The sequence below is a fragment of the Coenobita brevimanus genome, chromosome 109 (assembly GCF_032717465.1).
Source record: "Coenobita brevimanus isolate Jiangsu-jjx chromosome 109, ASM3271746v2, whole genome shotgun sequence".
Lineage (NCBI taxonomy): Eukaryota > Metazoa > Arthropoda > Malacostraca > Decapoda > Coenobitidae > Coenobita > Coenobita brevimanus.
The window spans coordinates 34310935-34325689 of NC_137062.1; the positions used below are offsets into that span (position 1 = coordinate 34310935).

At 41.3% G+C, this 14755-nt stretch overlaps 1 long non-coding RNA gene across 1 annotated transcript; it reads left to right on the top strand.

Annotated features, from left to right (window-relative positions):
• The first annotated feature begins 1293 nt into the window (after positions 1-1293).
• On the top strand, positions 1294-7201 carry LOC145417128 (uncharacterized). Its single transcript, XR_013900422.1, has 4 exons — positions 1294-1326; positions 1758-1762; positions 4190-4349; positions 5156-7201. It is a non-coding gene; the product is annotated as an uncharacterized LOC145417128 (long non-coding RNA).
• Positions 7202-14755: the final 7554 nt, after the last annotated feature.

The following is a 14755-nucleotide window of genomic DNA, read 5'->3' on the forward strand; positions in this document are numbered from 1 at the left end:
GTGGTGATGATGATGATGATGGTAATGATGATGATGGCAGTGATGAGGATGATGATGACATTTATTCAAAAAAGTGTTCACATTTTCAGTAACCAAAAAAAGAGGTATCATCATTCAAGAAGAGATCAATGCCTATTGCCTACAGAAGCAGCTGATCAATTGTTGTCAGGCATCATCAGAAGTAAAGGATATTTTCTCCCTTCATCCATTTGGAAACCCAAACCACAAGAGTCAGGTAAGAACAGTTGGCTACATGCTATTGCCTGTTTTACTGTTCAGATTAGCACTTACTTCCCCATTAAGTTACAGAAATATTGTCTCGTAAAGTTTTATTGGTACCTTAATAGCCAGTTTTTCAGTTCCCCCAGTTTACAGCACCAAATATCAGTGTATCTATATACTGCCAGACGCCTTAATCCTGGAAGGGGCAGCCATAGACTAATCGCCTCCATGTCGTCCTGTCCCCTGCCATTTCACTGCCCTGCTCCCAGCTCACTGCCCCCTCTTTTATTATACCTCTGCACTTCAAATGTACCGTACTCTGTTTAAATACTAATGTTTTGGAACACATCCCTGACATACTGTGCCAAGTGAAACAAATTACTGAGCTGTGTGACAAGCCAAGCAGTTTCCTGTAACCCTGGAAACCATTTAGCTAGTAAGTTTGGTGGTAACTTCTGTATATATCTATCAAGAGGACATGTGGTTTAGTGGGTCAAGGTGCTCTGACAGGATGTGACCCAAGAGTTTCATAATCTGAGGAATGGTTGGGATTAATTGCTCACTAAATGATGCTCTGCAATGAGTGACAATTCTCTCTCTCCTTAAGTGTCAGAACTGTTTAGCTTTGCCCGGGTTATTACACTCCTGATAATTATTACCGTTGCACATGAACACAGTGGACTGCAGAAAAATGGCCACTTCACCTGAGCACTCCTAGAAATCCTGTGTTGAGGTTATGTTGAAGGAGTGAAATCCTGTGTTGAGGTTATGTTGAAGGAGTGAAATCCTGTGTTGAGGTTATGTTGAAGGAGTGAAATCCTGTGTTGAGGTTATGTTGAAGGAGTGTGTGTGTTGTGATACTATGGTGCATAAAGTGAATGAGTGTTGTGGTGTGAAGGGCTGTGTTGCTGTATAAATATAGTGTATTGTTTGTGTGTTGTATTTTGTGTTGATACTGGAGCAGGGAAGGGTGATGGCCACATCCTAGTCTGGCTACAAACACTTGTTCTTGAGGGGTGCCCCAGATGATGCAGTAAGGGATTGGATGGTGAATGAACTTGCAGTGTTATTATGTCACAGTTGTACAGTGGGGTGCTTCAGATGGTACAGTAATTGATTGGATGATGGATGAACTTACTGTGTTATTATGTCACAGTTGTACTGTGGGATGCTCCAGATGGTGCAGTAAGGGATTGGATGATGGATGAACTTACTGTGTTATTATGTCACAGTTGTACTAATAGCATGAAGCATCTGTGGTTTGGAGAATGATGACATTAAGGATAGGAATTATTTATAACTGGAAATTGTTGTAAATACTTTCTCTTTTATACTTCTCTCTCTCCTTGTTTCTGGATCCTACCTTACTCTGTCTTTAGGTGGGAAAATAGGGCAGTTGGATGATGATGACTAATAGTATGGAGCTGTATGTATTTGTATGAATTTTGAGCCTCCATTCTCCTCATTCTCCACTCGCCCCATCCATAGGTAGGAATTATAGTGAGTGATGATAACATTCTCTTTACCTTTTCCAGTGCAGGTTAGTAATATTTGATAGTGCAGTGCTATATGCTGGTAGTAACTATTTTGCCAGACGCCTCAATCCCGTTTGGGGTGGCCACAAATAAATCGCCTCCAAGTCGCCCTGTCCCCTGCCATCTCACTGCCCTGCTCCCAGCTCACACCCCCCTTTCTCATGTACCTCTCCACCTCATCCCTGCATCTCATCCTCGGCCTCCCCCTCCCTCTTTCCCCCTCCACCTCACTCACATACACTCTCTTCGTCAGTCTCTCACCCTCCATCCTCTCCACATGGCCAAACCACCTCAGTGTGTTCCTCATAACGCTTCCTGTCACATCCACATCCACACCACAACGCTCCTTTATTTCCTCATTCGTCAGCCTGTCTCTCCATGTGACTCCACAGGCACCTCTTAAATAACTCATTTCCACTGCTCTCACTCTTGACTTGTGTCCTTCCAACAACGTTCAAGCTTCACTTCCGTCCGTTAGAGTTGGTGTCACAATACTGTCATGTAGTAACTTTTTCACTTCCATGCTCACTTCCCTGTTTCTTATCACTGCTTTCAAAGAACCAGCAACCTTTCTTCCCTGCTGTACCCTTTCACGCACTTCACCCTTCAAACCTCCATCCTTACTCATCACACTACCCAAGTACTTAAACGTACTCACATTTTCCAATTCCTCACCATCCAACCTCGCTGTACATTCACTGACTTCACCTCTCTCAAAGACCATCACTTTACTCTTCCCTACATTCACCTTCAGATTCCGTTTCTTACACACTCTCCCAAACTCATCCACCAAGCCTTGCAGCTCCCCTTCGTCTTCACTCAACAACACAGTAACATCTGCAAACAACAGTACAGGGAGTTTCCAAACACTATCCTCTCTCACCAGGGCCACTCCAACATCCACTACCCTACCTTGTACCTCTTTTATTACCCCATCCATGTACAGATTGAACAACCATGGAGACATGACACATCCCTGTTTCAACCCAACTTTCAAAGAGAAAAATTCACTTAGTTCACCATCCACACGCACTGCAGCCTTCGGACCATCGTACATACTCTTCACAGCATTCAACAACTTCCCATCTACTCCATATATTCTTAACACTTTCCACAATCCTTGTCTGTCCACCCTGTCATATGCTTTCTCCAAATCCATGAAAGCCACATACAACTTCTTTACCTTCTCTAGAAACTTTTCCACTAAAGATCTAAGAATGAATATCTGATCTACACAACTTCTTCCCTTCCTAAAGCCTCCCTGTTCTTCTCCAACTAACTCTGTTCTTTCTCTAACTCTGTCAATAATTATCCTACCATACTACACTTTTCCTATTACACTAAGAAGACAAATGCCCCTATGATTACCATACACTTCTTTTTCCCCTTTTCCTTTGTACAAGGGAATAATTATACCTGACTTCCAATCCTCCGGGACTCTACCTTCCTCCCAGGCCAATCTGCACATCTTCCACATCCATTCTACTACTATCTCTCCCCCATGCTTCAGCATTTCACCACACACTCCATCAATTCCTGGGGCTTTCCCCGATTTAACTTTCTTAATTGCTTCCACAACTTCTATCCTACTGATTTCTTCCTGTCTTCTCACCTCCCTCCTTCTCCCGGCCATTCCCCAGCCACTTATACTCGCATTACTTCCATCCTCTATGTTCAACAATTCCTTAAAGTGTTCTCTCCATCTGCTCACTTTTTCTCCCTTCTCCACTAGTAATCTACCATTTTTATCTTTTACTCCCCTGCTAACTTCACTGCCACCCTGTCTTACTCTCTTCACCTCTTTCCAGAACATTTTCTTACAGTCCCTCCACTTTACACTCAAATTCCTTCCAAATTCCTCATCCACTCTCTTCTTACTCTCTCTTACTAATCTTTTCACCTCTCTCTTTCTTTCTACATATAACTCTCTCTTCCGCCTCTCGACTTCTTCCATGCCCCTATTTCTCATCCATTCATTGTATGCTTTCTTCTTTTGTGGTAGTAACTGATAGCATATTATTGTTTTGCAGGAAGGATATGCAGATACATTACACTGTTAAAAAGATCACATGTGCCCTGTGTTGTGATCCCAAGGCAGTAGTGTAATGTAAATAGTATATGAGTTGTAACTGGAGACCTGTTACTGTAATATCGTGCAGGAAGGGTATGCAGATACTTAAAGCATTGCATTGTTAGGAAAACTGGTTGTGTCCTGTGTTGTGATCCCAGGTTGGTGTTTCTGCAGCAGTGTTAGTAGAATGTAGCAGTAATTGAACACCTGTTATTCTTGTACAGGAAGGGTATGCAGGTACTTAAGAAGCATCACACTGTTAAGAAGATCAGCCAAGCCCTGTGTTGTGATGCCAAGGTGGTGTTGCTGCTGCATTGTTATTAAAATATAAGCAGTAATTAAGACCCTGTTATTTGTACAGGAAGGGCATGCAGGTACTTAAGAAGCATCACACTGTTAAGAAGATCAGCCGAGCCCTGTGTTGTGATGCCAAGGTGGTGTTGCTGCTGCACCTCTGGCACCAGAATATATCACCTCTCATTGACCACTCACTGCTGGCCACTGCAGCTGCTGCTCTACAGGTACCTTTATAAAACATGTATTTGTTACCAAGGTAGAATACTGACCACTCACTGCTGGCCACTCCAGCTGCTGCTCTACAGGTACCTTTATAAAACATGTATTTGTTACCGAGGCAGGTTCATGCTGTATTTCTGGGTTTGCTGTTATTTAGGTGACAACTTTACACTGAGTGACAAGTCCAGTGGTTTCATATTACCCAAGGAACCATTAAATGCTAATGTTGTGTTCTTGAAAATAATAAATTAGTGTGTGTAAGTGAGGTTTGGAGATTGAGGAAGCTATGGAACTGACTAAGAATGAAACAAACAGTTAAACTTTGTACTGAGAATCACATGACAAGGGTTTGGCATCCCTCTTTTAACTTGGATGTTAATAGTGTGACTCTGTCCAAATAATGTACATGAATTAAGGAAGATGCAAAAGACTGTGTGTCCAGATGGCTTTGTATGTGAGGTGGTTCCAGAATATCAAAGAGTTGAATGATGTGTGGAGTATTGTGTGACCATTTCTTAAGGTGTGCTGTTAAGAGTTCTCCCATATTAATGCTTCCCTCTCTTTGTTATGGATCTTGCCTCATTCCACCCTTAGGTGGGAAAAAACTTCAGATTTTGATGAGTTTACGTTCAGTTTTTCTCCGTAATCATCATTTATCTTTTCCCTCTTTCTTTTCACTAACTTCTTAACACATTTCTCACTTTAGAACCATCATAAAAAGTGTACAGCATTCATTTATTTTGTTCGTACACCATATATATGTGACACCTTCTTTAATCCCTCTATATTAACATTTCCACACTTTTTCCAGGCCATGAGAATACTTGAGATGAGTAAGGAGTATCAGGACGCCCTGTCATCAATGCCACAGTATGATGAGTTTGGTGTTCTCTAAGAGTTTCAGTTGTGGTAAGTGGATAAATGTGGTCTTCTTAATACACAACACTGAGTCTAAGTTGTATATGAAATGAAAAGAAAAAACAATACAATCAAAGCAAATATGAAATTAAATAAAGTTAATAATTATGAGGAGCTCCTTGGAATAACTCCGAATGCACCAAAATTGAAATAGAGAAAATGGAAAACAGCATACAGGATTTTAGACACATGGCACATTTTGGGGTTTCTCCATGGAGTGTCATATATTATTTTATTGATGTTTTAGGAACTCCAAAGGTGCCTTGAGTAAAAAAAAAAAAAACATTCATTGTCTGCCCTCCATTTTTTTTGGTTAATTGATTTTGGCACATGAGTATTTACTACATGCAAATCCACATCACTGCCTAGGGAACAGCTACTGCTACTACCTCGTTTCGTACTGGTACAGTAGGTGGTAGTGACCATCACCCACTCACTTGCGGGAGTGCTGCCTACTTCACCTTTATTGTTCTTTTTCACTGTTTGCTCTCCTCTACTCCTCTTTCTCCCATCCATCTTGTCACTTTTTATTTTTCTTCTTTCCACCTCTGATGTGTCCAAAGTGAGTGACAAGCCTAATAGTTTCCTGTAACCCAGAAAGCTATTTACAATGCTGAGTGGTAACCATATACCCAATAGCAAGGTGATGTGGACCCTACCATGGTGTTCTTGGTAAGTGGGTGGAGAGACGCAAATGCAGCATCCATCCAGGGGCCAAACCTCCACACTGTTCCCTGAACCTTGCTGTGGTGATGTGCCATCTGCCACGGAAGACTATCAGTTCACTGCACGGGAATCGTCCTGCAGGGATGGTTGCTTTACCTGTGCGTAACAGGTTTGTTTGACAGACCAGTGTTACATAACAACAACAAAAACAACATTTTCATTTATATCCCATCAATCCAATGACAGATGTATAACTGTATTCATGCTGCCTCCAGACAATTTTATGAAGCTTTGGCGAGACCATTTGTTGTATGAGTCAGAAACATTGTCCATTAACCCCTTCATGACCTGATTTCCCTCCTTAAGCTGAATAAAATCATGTGACGGTAGTAAGAATGAAATATAAAATACATCATTGGACTGAGGGAGTTAAGTCCACAATATTTTATGGAAGATTTGCCTATTAAAGTTCCACTGACATCAGTAATAAAGGTACTGCTCTGCCACGTCCTTCCAAATTACCTGCCAGTTGTATGGAAATATAAATCAAGTTGTCAGAGGTTGTAATTTGCACATCAGAAACCTGTCCTCTGCAGCTGCTGAATTGATGTTGCCTCTTAATACTGGTTCATGCTATGGTCTTGTCTCCTGTCGATTATTGTGACTTATGATGGATTGGCCTCCTGAATGATCTCATTAAGAAGGTTCTGTGAGTGTCGACTAGAGCAACAAGGCTTATCTTTGTCCTCCCCCCAAGAACCCAGACCACCTCCTTTCTAATTGTGTTGCACTAGTTGCCAGTAAAGGATAGAATTGAATTTAAAGTGTGTTGTATTACATTCAGTGTTCTTAAGTCCGACAGACCAAAGTATCTTGCATGCCCTGCTGTGATGTTAAGATGTCAAAACGATTCCTTGCACTTCAATGAAAGATATTAATCAAAAGTGTCAGGAAGGAAAGGAGAAATAGAACGAGAGGGCAGACACAGAGGTAGTGTGATAAAGATGAAGGAAGAAGCAGGCAGCACTACATCAAGTGAGTGGATGATGTGGAGGTGTATGGTATGTAGGGGGACTGCTGGGCCTTGATAGCAGGCTGTGAAACCTATGCCCAGAGTCGGACACAAAAAATAAAAATAAAAAAAAATAAATAAAATAAATAAAACTACCACCATGATATGGGCTGACTAATAGTGTAGTAAGTTGATACATATCTTTATACTCTGATCTCTTAATCAGCCATATATTAAAGTATTGCCTAGCTCTGTAATATATCATCCTGTATATGCCGTATAATTTGTATGTTAATGTCAGTAAACCATCAGTTTGAATTGTTCCTTTTGAGTTTTTATTCCATCATCATAATACATTATACTGTATGTTTTACTTTCAATTTCCTCTTGCAGCATTGTTAAGTGGTACAACTCAGTCTGTCCCTGTATTTTCTGTTTCACCTACTGTATATTTTCCATTATTCATCATCATTATCATCATCATCACCATCAGTGCCCTTCTTCCTCATGGGAACCCTCAGATAGGGGATGGCCTTGACATAAGCACCTTCAGGTTATCTTATCCTCACACACCATTCTCACTCTCTCAGACAAAACACTTCCTCTTCCTATTCTTTCTTCAGTGTATTGCTCCACTCACTCCTCCCACACCACATAAGGTCTGCCTCTGCCAACACTGCCGTCTGTATCCTTTTCACACACACACTGCCACCCGATCTTTATCCATTATTACTTAGCAGGTTTTAAATATGCATGCATTTACCAGACCATTTTATCCTTCCCCATAGAACTTTGTATATATCTGAGTTCCATTTTACCTATCCATTTCCTTCATACTTCACCTTGCCTTTTTGTCTCTGTCCTTTTCCTCTTATATTTTGTCCATGTTTTTTCTCCCTCTTCTTTCTCTATACTGTTTCCTTCTATTCTTTGTCTACTGTATATGTTTTTATTTTTTTTATGGTTTCTTCTCATTATTTCTTATATGGTTTGTGTCTATATTCTTTCCTCTTTTCCTGTGTTCTTTTTCCTCGAAATGTTTCTCTATGTTCTTGACTGATTTTCTGTATTTTCCTTCCTGTTATTCTTTGTCTCTGTATTCATTCCTCTTTTTTATGTTCATTTTCCTCCTATATTTAGTCTTTCTCTACGCTCTTTCCTCTTTTTCTGTGTCCCGTTTTACTGTATGCTTTGTCTCTCTCTGTTCTCTAAGTCTTTACGTGCTGTTTCTTCTCATGCCTCATCTCCTTCTGTGCTTTTTTTCATGTTATACTTCAAGTCATTTTCTGGGTTCTGATTCCTTTAATACATCTTCTCTTAAGTCTCCATTTCTGTGCTGTCTCATTTTTTTATTTATCTTTCCTCTTTTTTGTCTTTTTTATTTGTTCTCTTTAGTTCATTTATCGTTTCCTTTGCTGTCTATTTTTCTGTGTTCTGGGTTCCAATTTATCTTTTCCTTTTGCATATATACTTATCACTACGTACTGATTCAGTGAAGCATCCAAATACACTTCTTTGCTTTATGAAATACACCAAGTCATACACATCTAGAATTTGCTCATGTGTACATTGGAATAACATACATAAGAGATTACAATATATTTACTTATTTAGTGGTCTCCATTGATAAGAAACATAATCTGAAATAAAGATAAGAGTAAAGTAGAGAAAGATACAAGATAGAAGGTAATGGAAGAGATAAAAGGTAGCATTGATATTAGTTGTTTGATATTTGCGTGTAGTGTTGGTGGTCCAGCCACTACCACAACACTTGTGGTTGTGATGTTGTAGTGATGGGGGTGGGGTGTAGTGTGGTGGTTATGATATATCTGTATAGTCACCATACTCACCCACCACCACCATACTACCATCACCCACGCTCTTAAACCTATACATGCATGATATTCCCACACATCACCATAACAACCACACACCACATTGCAGATACACCTTGCACACTGCAACAGGACTCCCTCAACACACTGCAGACTTTGGTCAAGGACAGCAGCCTGACAATCACCCCAGCTAAATCCACCATCCTACTTGTCACCAGCAGCAAACATGAACACAGGTATTTCCCTAACATTACACTTAATGTTTGTGTTCCACACACACCCTCCACCAAGATGCCTGGAGTGACACATGACACTGGACTCACCTTCAAGGACCATGTTCAGTCAGCATCAAAACTCCTGTTGCCTCTCCTGCTTTTCCCTCCATTTACCTTGAAAGTCAGTGTGGGTGAAATTGCAACATCCGACACTGGCGACACTGATGTATAGCCCAGTAAAGTCATCAATGTTAACCTCTGCTGATTCACAACACTGATTTTCAAAGTCCTTTGAGAGAAAAGCAGGAAAAACAATGGTACTTTTGATGCCAACTGTACATAACATCAAGAGGCAGTACATCCCTATACTCAGGACAACTACAGGGTCTGACTTTAGGGAACAAAAAGAAACCCTCTCTTTACTCAACAAATAGTACATTATATCAGTGATATCTTCTGCCTCCCTGGCATGGGTTCCCATCCTGTCTAATACTCACTACAAGGCCATGCAAACCATACAAAACAGAGCCCTATGCATCACCAATGGCTGCACCAAAACCATTCCCACAGCTCACTTACATACTGAAACTAAAGTCCTTCCTGTCAGTCTATATTGATATGAGAAGCACATAATTCTATATAGCAGCCTGTGCCAGTACATAACACTTTAGTCATTACATGACTGACACTTAACACCTATAGGCACATCAAACAGTCACTACACAGATATTATCAAACCCTGTATTGTACAAAAATATCCCACCTTCAGACATCCAACACTAACAATGAAGAAACTCCTACATACTCACTTCACACACAGGGCAATACGGCACTTCAGTCTGAACACTGTTTTAGAAGTTTCCCTTCCTGACATCCACCCACTGGAGGTGTCCTTAAATAGAAATTATTGAGTTCATCCAGCTAGACTTTGATTAGGATGTTATCCAGCCCTTCTTAGCCACCAGGTAAGATCTGGGTTGGGTGGAAATACAGGTGACTCTTGCCCAACTTGTAGAATAGACCCACACAACATAACATACATAGTGGAGCACAGCACAACACATACCACACTAAGATGCAGATGCAAAGCCCACACAACATAACGTACACAATGAAGCACGACACAACACTTACCACTAAGATGCAGATACAACATCAACACTGTAGAGAACCTTTGTGACAACCCCACAGGGGGATCTGCTGACCTACAGTCAATGGGTCTGCTTGATCAGATGGACTGGACGGGTTGAGCGGCAACAACAACCCCAAGTGATATATTCCTGACCTCTGCATTAACACTTGTGGTTATGGCATTATGGTGAAGGGGGCAGAGGGGACATAGGTCATTATGACATATCTGTAACCACCACACACACACACTATACCCTGTTTACACAAACTTGGCCTCGAATTGCTGTGTTTCCATATTCAGTGCTGAGTTATAGCAAGAGATCAACACTAGAATATGATGCTAGTCATGAAGAAGTGCTCAAGGAAGGATGCAGAGCCACACTAATGTTTTATTCTGCCACTGAGAAATGTGATATATGCTGCAACAGAACAAAAATTTGGGCCAAGTTAAGGTAAAAGGACCATAACACTACCACAAATGGTGTTTCACAAAAATATTGAAAATCAAAGGCCATATGCTTAGACCCTAGAAATGAAGTGCACACTCCCCATTTTTTTTTTTTTTTCTAAAGTACATGACGAAGATGGAACATGTTCGGCCATCCTGTATGGTTGCTGACAGCATTCTGTAGTATGGGATGCAAGCTGGCCATACGTAATAACCACAGGCATTCCATTCTTGACTGTCAAAAATTAGGGCTTTGCATTCCACTTTGTAGTTTAAGGTTTACTCTTAACACTGATATTTTAGCTGTAAGTATGAGGATGTCAAATGTAAGTCGTACCATCATGGTATTGTTGCTTAACCCTGGTGTGCTGGCCAAGCACACCTGGAGATTACAGGTAAGCAATTGTGTCTGTGGGGCTGTCCTACAGGTACAGTACAATATATACACTGTGTAGGGATCTGGTGCTGCCTTGTGGTATATAGTGCCTGGGTTGGACCAGGATCCTTGCCACAATAAGGTGCAGGAAAATATGAGGAGGTTTCTCCTGAGTGGATGTTGCAGGTGCTTCGCTCTGCCCAGGGTATGCTGCCTCACCACATGTATGCTCCTCATCAGCGCCTCTGGCATCTTGTACTCCAGCAAAACCAGGTCAGAGGCATAAAAGTACTTGATCTTATGTTGTTTGTGAATCTGTAGCTGACTGGAGTAGTAAAGGTGGGGGTGTGGAGGTAGTGTCTGTCTCCTCACACCACCATCAGTATCAACACCACACCACACTGCAGCATACCACACCACAGCCACAAGACAAAGATTGCTAACTCCTCTCAGCTCAGTTGATGAACAAGAGTAGTCAGATTGGAGGCTTGATTTAACCAGTAACCAAGGAGACTCATTACCATCTCATAACTAATGCTCATTGAAGTTCATGTGACCACAATCTACAGCAGTACTCAGGCTATCAGATGAAAACAAAGCAGCCACAATGAAGAGAGTGTATAGTGTGTGTGTGTGATGTACAGGAACACACATACATATCATTATATACTCTTCACTCTAACTTGGCCTGAAATTGCCATCTCTCCATCTTAAATGCTGAGCTGTAGCACGAGATCAACACAAGAATATGATGCTAATCACGAAGAAGTGTTATGGAAATTATGTAGAACCCTGAGTCCCCTGGTTACTATATTCACTCTTACTAGGCCTAAAATTTCTATCTCTCCATCTTGAATGCTGAACTGTAACACATCAGCACCAGAATATCAGCTAGTCACGAATAAGTGTTATGGAAATGATGTAGAGGTGTAGTACTGTTCTTATTCTGCCACTGAACTACGTGAAGTAAGCTGCAAAAGGATGAAAATTTTGGGCCAGGTTGAGAGAGAGAGAGTAAAGGTGCGTGTGGTGGCACAGTGGTTAGGGTGCACCAGTTGGAGGGATGGCCGTGCACAGGTTTGATCTTCAAGAAATGACGATGCTTTTCAATCCTGTAATGCCACCAAGGGAAGTAGGCTGGTCATCTACCCCTAAATCTACTAGTCTACCCTTAAATCTACTGGCCTACCCCAGCCTAGCCTTGGCACCCTACACCTGCAAGGGGGTAAAGTGGGACTGACTTTAAACCTGGTGGACTGCAGGCTAAATTTGCCCTCTTCCACCATTGTCCTTTCAGGGGATAGGGAGGAATTTAAGGGATTGTTGTATACCCAGGCAGTGACATCGGTGCCACCACGTGAAGGCATCCCTCTCCACCACCATGCCCAATGACAGCCAGGTAGTGTAGAATGAGTCTCCTTGGTTACTAGTCAAACTGGCCAGGTAGTGTCTTTATTTTCATCTCACAGAACTGGCCTACTTGAAGCTCTAATACGTGAAATTCTGAGTCTCCTTGGTTACTAGTCAAACTGGCCAGATGGTGTCTCTAATTTCACTTGATGGAACTGGCCTAATCACAGTTTTAATACGTGAAATTCTTAGTTATGAAGTGAGAATGAGTCTCCTTTGTTACTCGTCAAACTGGCCATCAACTGAACCGAAAGTGACTAGTACTCTTTGCCAATGAAAACAACCTGACTATGGAAGTTGACAGGAAGGGTGAAGGGAGGAAGAAAGGATGTGAAGAAGGGGAAGGAAAAAGTGAAGGAAGGAAGAAAGGATGTGGAGAGTGAAGGAAGGAAGAATGTGAGGGAAGAAGGAAGGGGCGCGATGTGAAGGAATGAAGGAAGAGGAGGAAGGAGGGATGTGAAGAGGAAGAGGAGGAAGAAGGGATGTGAAGAGAAAAAGTAGGAAGAAGGGAAGAAAAAGTAAAGGAAGTAAGGAGGACTGGAAGGAAAGAACGAAGAAGTAAGGGAAGGAAGTTATGAGGAAGAGCAGGAAGGAAGGAGTGAAAGAAAATAGGAAGGAAAGAGTAAAGAATGGATAAAGGATGAAGGAAGGTGGGAGGAAGAAGAATGAAGGAAGTAGAGAGAGTAAAAATAGGAAGGAAGAAGGGAATGAAAGAAGGAACACAGGAAGGAAGGAAGGAAAAAAAATAAAGGATGGACGGAGGAAAGTAAAGGAAGAAGGGAAAGAGCGAGAAGGAAGGAGGAAGAATTAATGAAGGAATACGGGAATGGATGAAGGAAGGAATGAAGCCGAAAATGAAGGAAGAAAATGAGGGAGGGGTGTGAGGAGGAAGAGAGAGAAGGGGGGAGGGGAGGAAAACGAAGAAGGACGCAAGGAGAGATGGAACTAGATATATGAGAAGGAAGGGAGGGAAGCAGAGGAAGAAACGTGAAGGAAGGAGGGAATGAGAATAGAGAAAGAAACGTGAAGGGAGGAAGGGAAGAAGGAGAAAATAAAGGAAGAGGAAACGAGTTAGAAAGAAAAGGAAAGATAAAATGAGAGACGGCAGGGGGGAATAAAAGAAGGTAGGGAGGAGAGAAGAAAAGGAAAGACGGAAAAAGGACAGGGAGGAAATAAAGAAATAGGACAGGGGAAAAAGCAGCCAGGTGGAAGGAAAATAAAGAGTAAAGGAAAGATCGAGAAAGAAAGAAATAAAGAAGGAATGGAAAGGAAGGAAGGAAAAGGAAGAGAGAGAGATTCTCTTTCAATTTTATCGCTAACCCAGTCAGCATAAAAGTAATGCAAAAAATAATTTGAATTCTATCAAGCCCTAAAGACATTGAAATGAACGCTATATACGAAAATACTCCGAAAATTTCTATATGTTTACGGCTTGTCTAAGAATGAAATCATCTTAACTCCGTATTACAAAAGTACAATAAAATAATCTGTAATAACCTATAGACGTAAAATTGTACTATTATATTTGTTATATTAATTAAGAATAATAAATTTAAGTATATCGAGCTTTATTAAAACCCGTTATGAAATAATTTTGAGTATATACAAACGCCAGGCAACCTGTGATGGCGTCCTAGCAACGAAGGTTTTGCTGAATTAGTTTGATATTTTCTGGACACTGGCGGCTTAAAACTTGAAAGTGAGTATTGTTATTTTATTGATATGTTTGTAAGATTAAGTGGAAGTAGTAATAATATATAGAAATAGGTGATGGATGGAGTAATGACTGATGGTGTATATGGAGGCTGCATCAGGGAAGGAAAAATTGTTGTTTTATATGTACGCTGTGGTGCTGGTGAGGGACGCCTTCACCTGGTGGCACCCATGTGACCCCCTGGTGCACCTGCCGGGGTATTTACACGTCTTTCAACTTATTCCATGTTCTTTGATCTACCCCTCCTCCTCCTCCATATCACACACACAGGCCAACACTCTTCTAGTCAGTCTTTCATTCTCCATCCTTTCCACACGGTGCTTTTTATGTAAGATTATTAAAAACGTACAAGATTGTGCTATAAATGAAAATCAAGTAGCTCTGGCCTGCTTATACATTACCAGTGTATGTGTATGTATGTATGTACAAGGTAGCAGCCGACCCTGATGTATAATTGGCCTGTGTTGTTGTAAACCAATCCGATGCTGATGTATTATAAACCAAACCTGTTATAACCAGGGTTCATTGGCCACATGTTTAGGGACGCCACAACCACACTACAGCAGCATAAAAAGACATTGGCATAACCAGGGTTCATTGGCCACATGTTTAGGGACGCCACAACCACACTACAGTAGCATAAAAAGACGTTGGCATAACCAGGGTTCATTGGCCACATGTTTAGG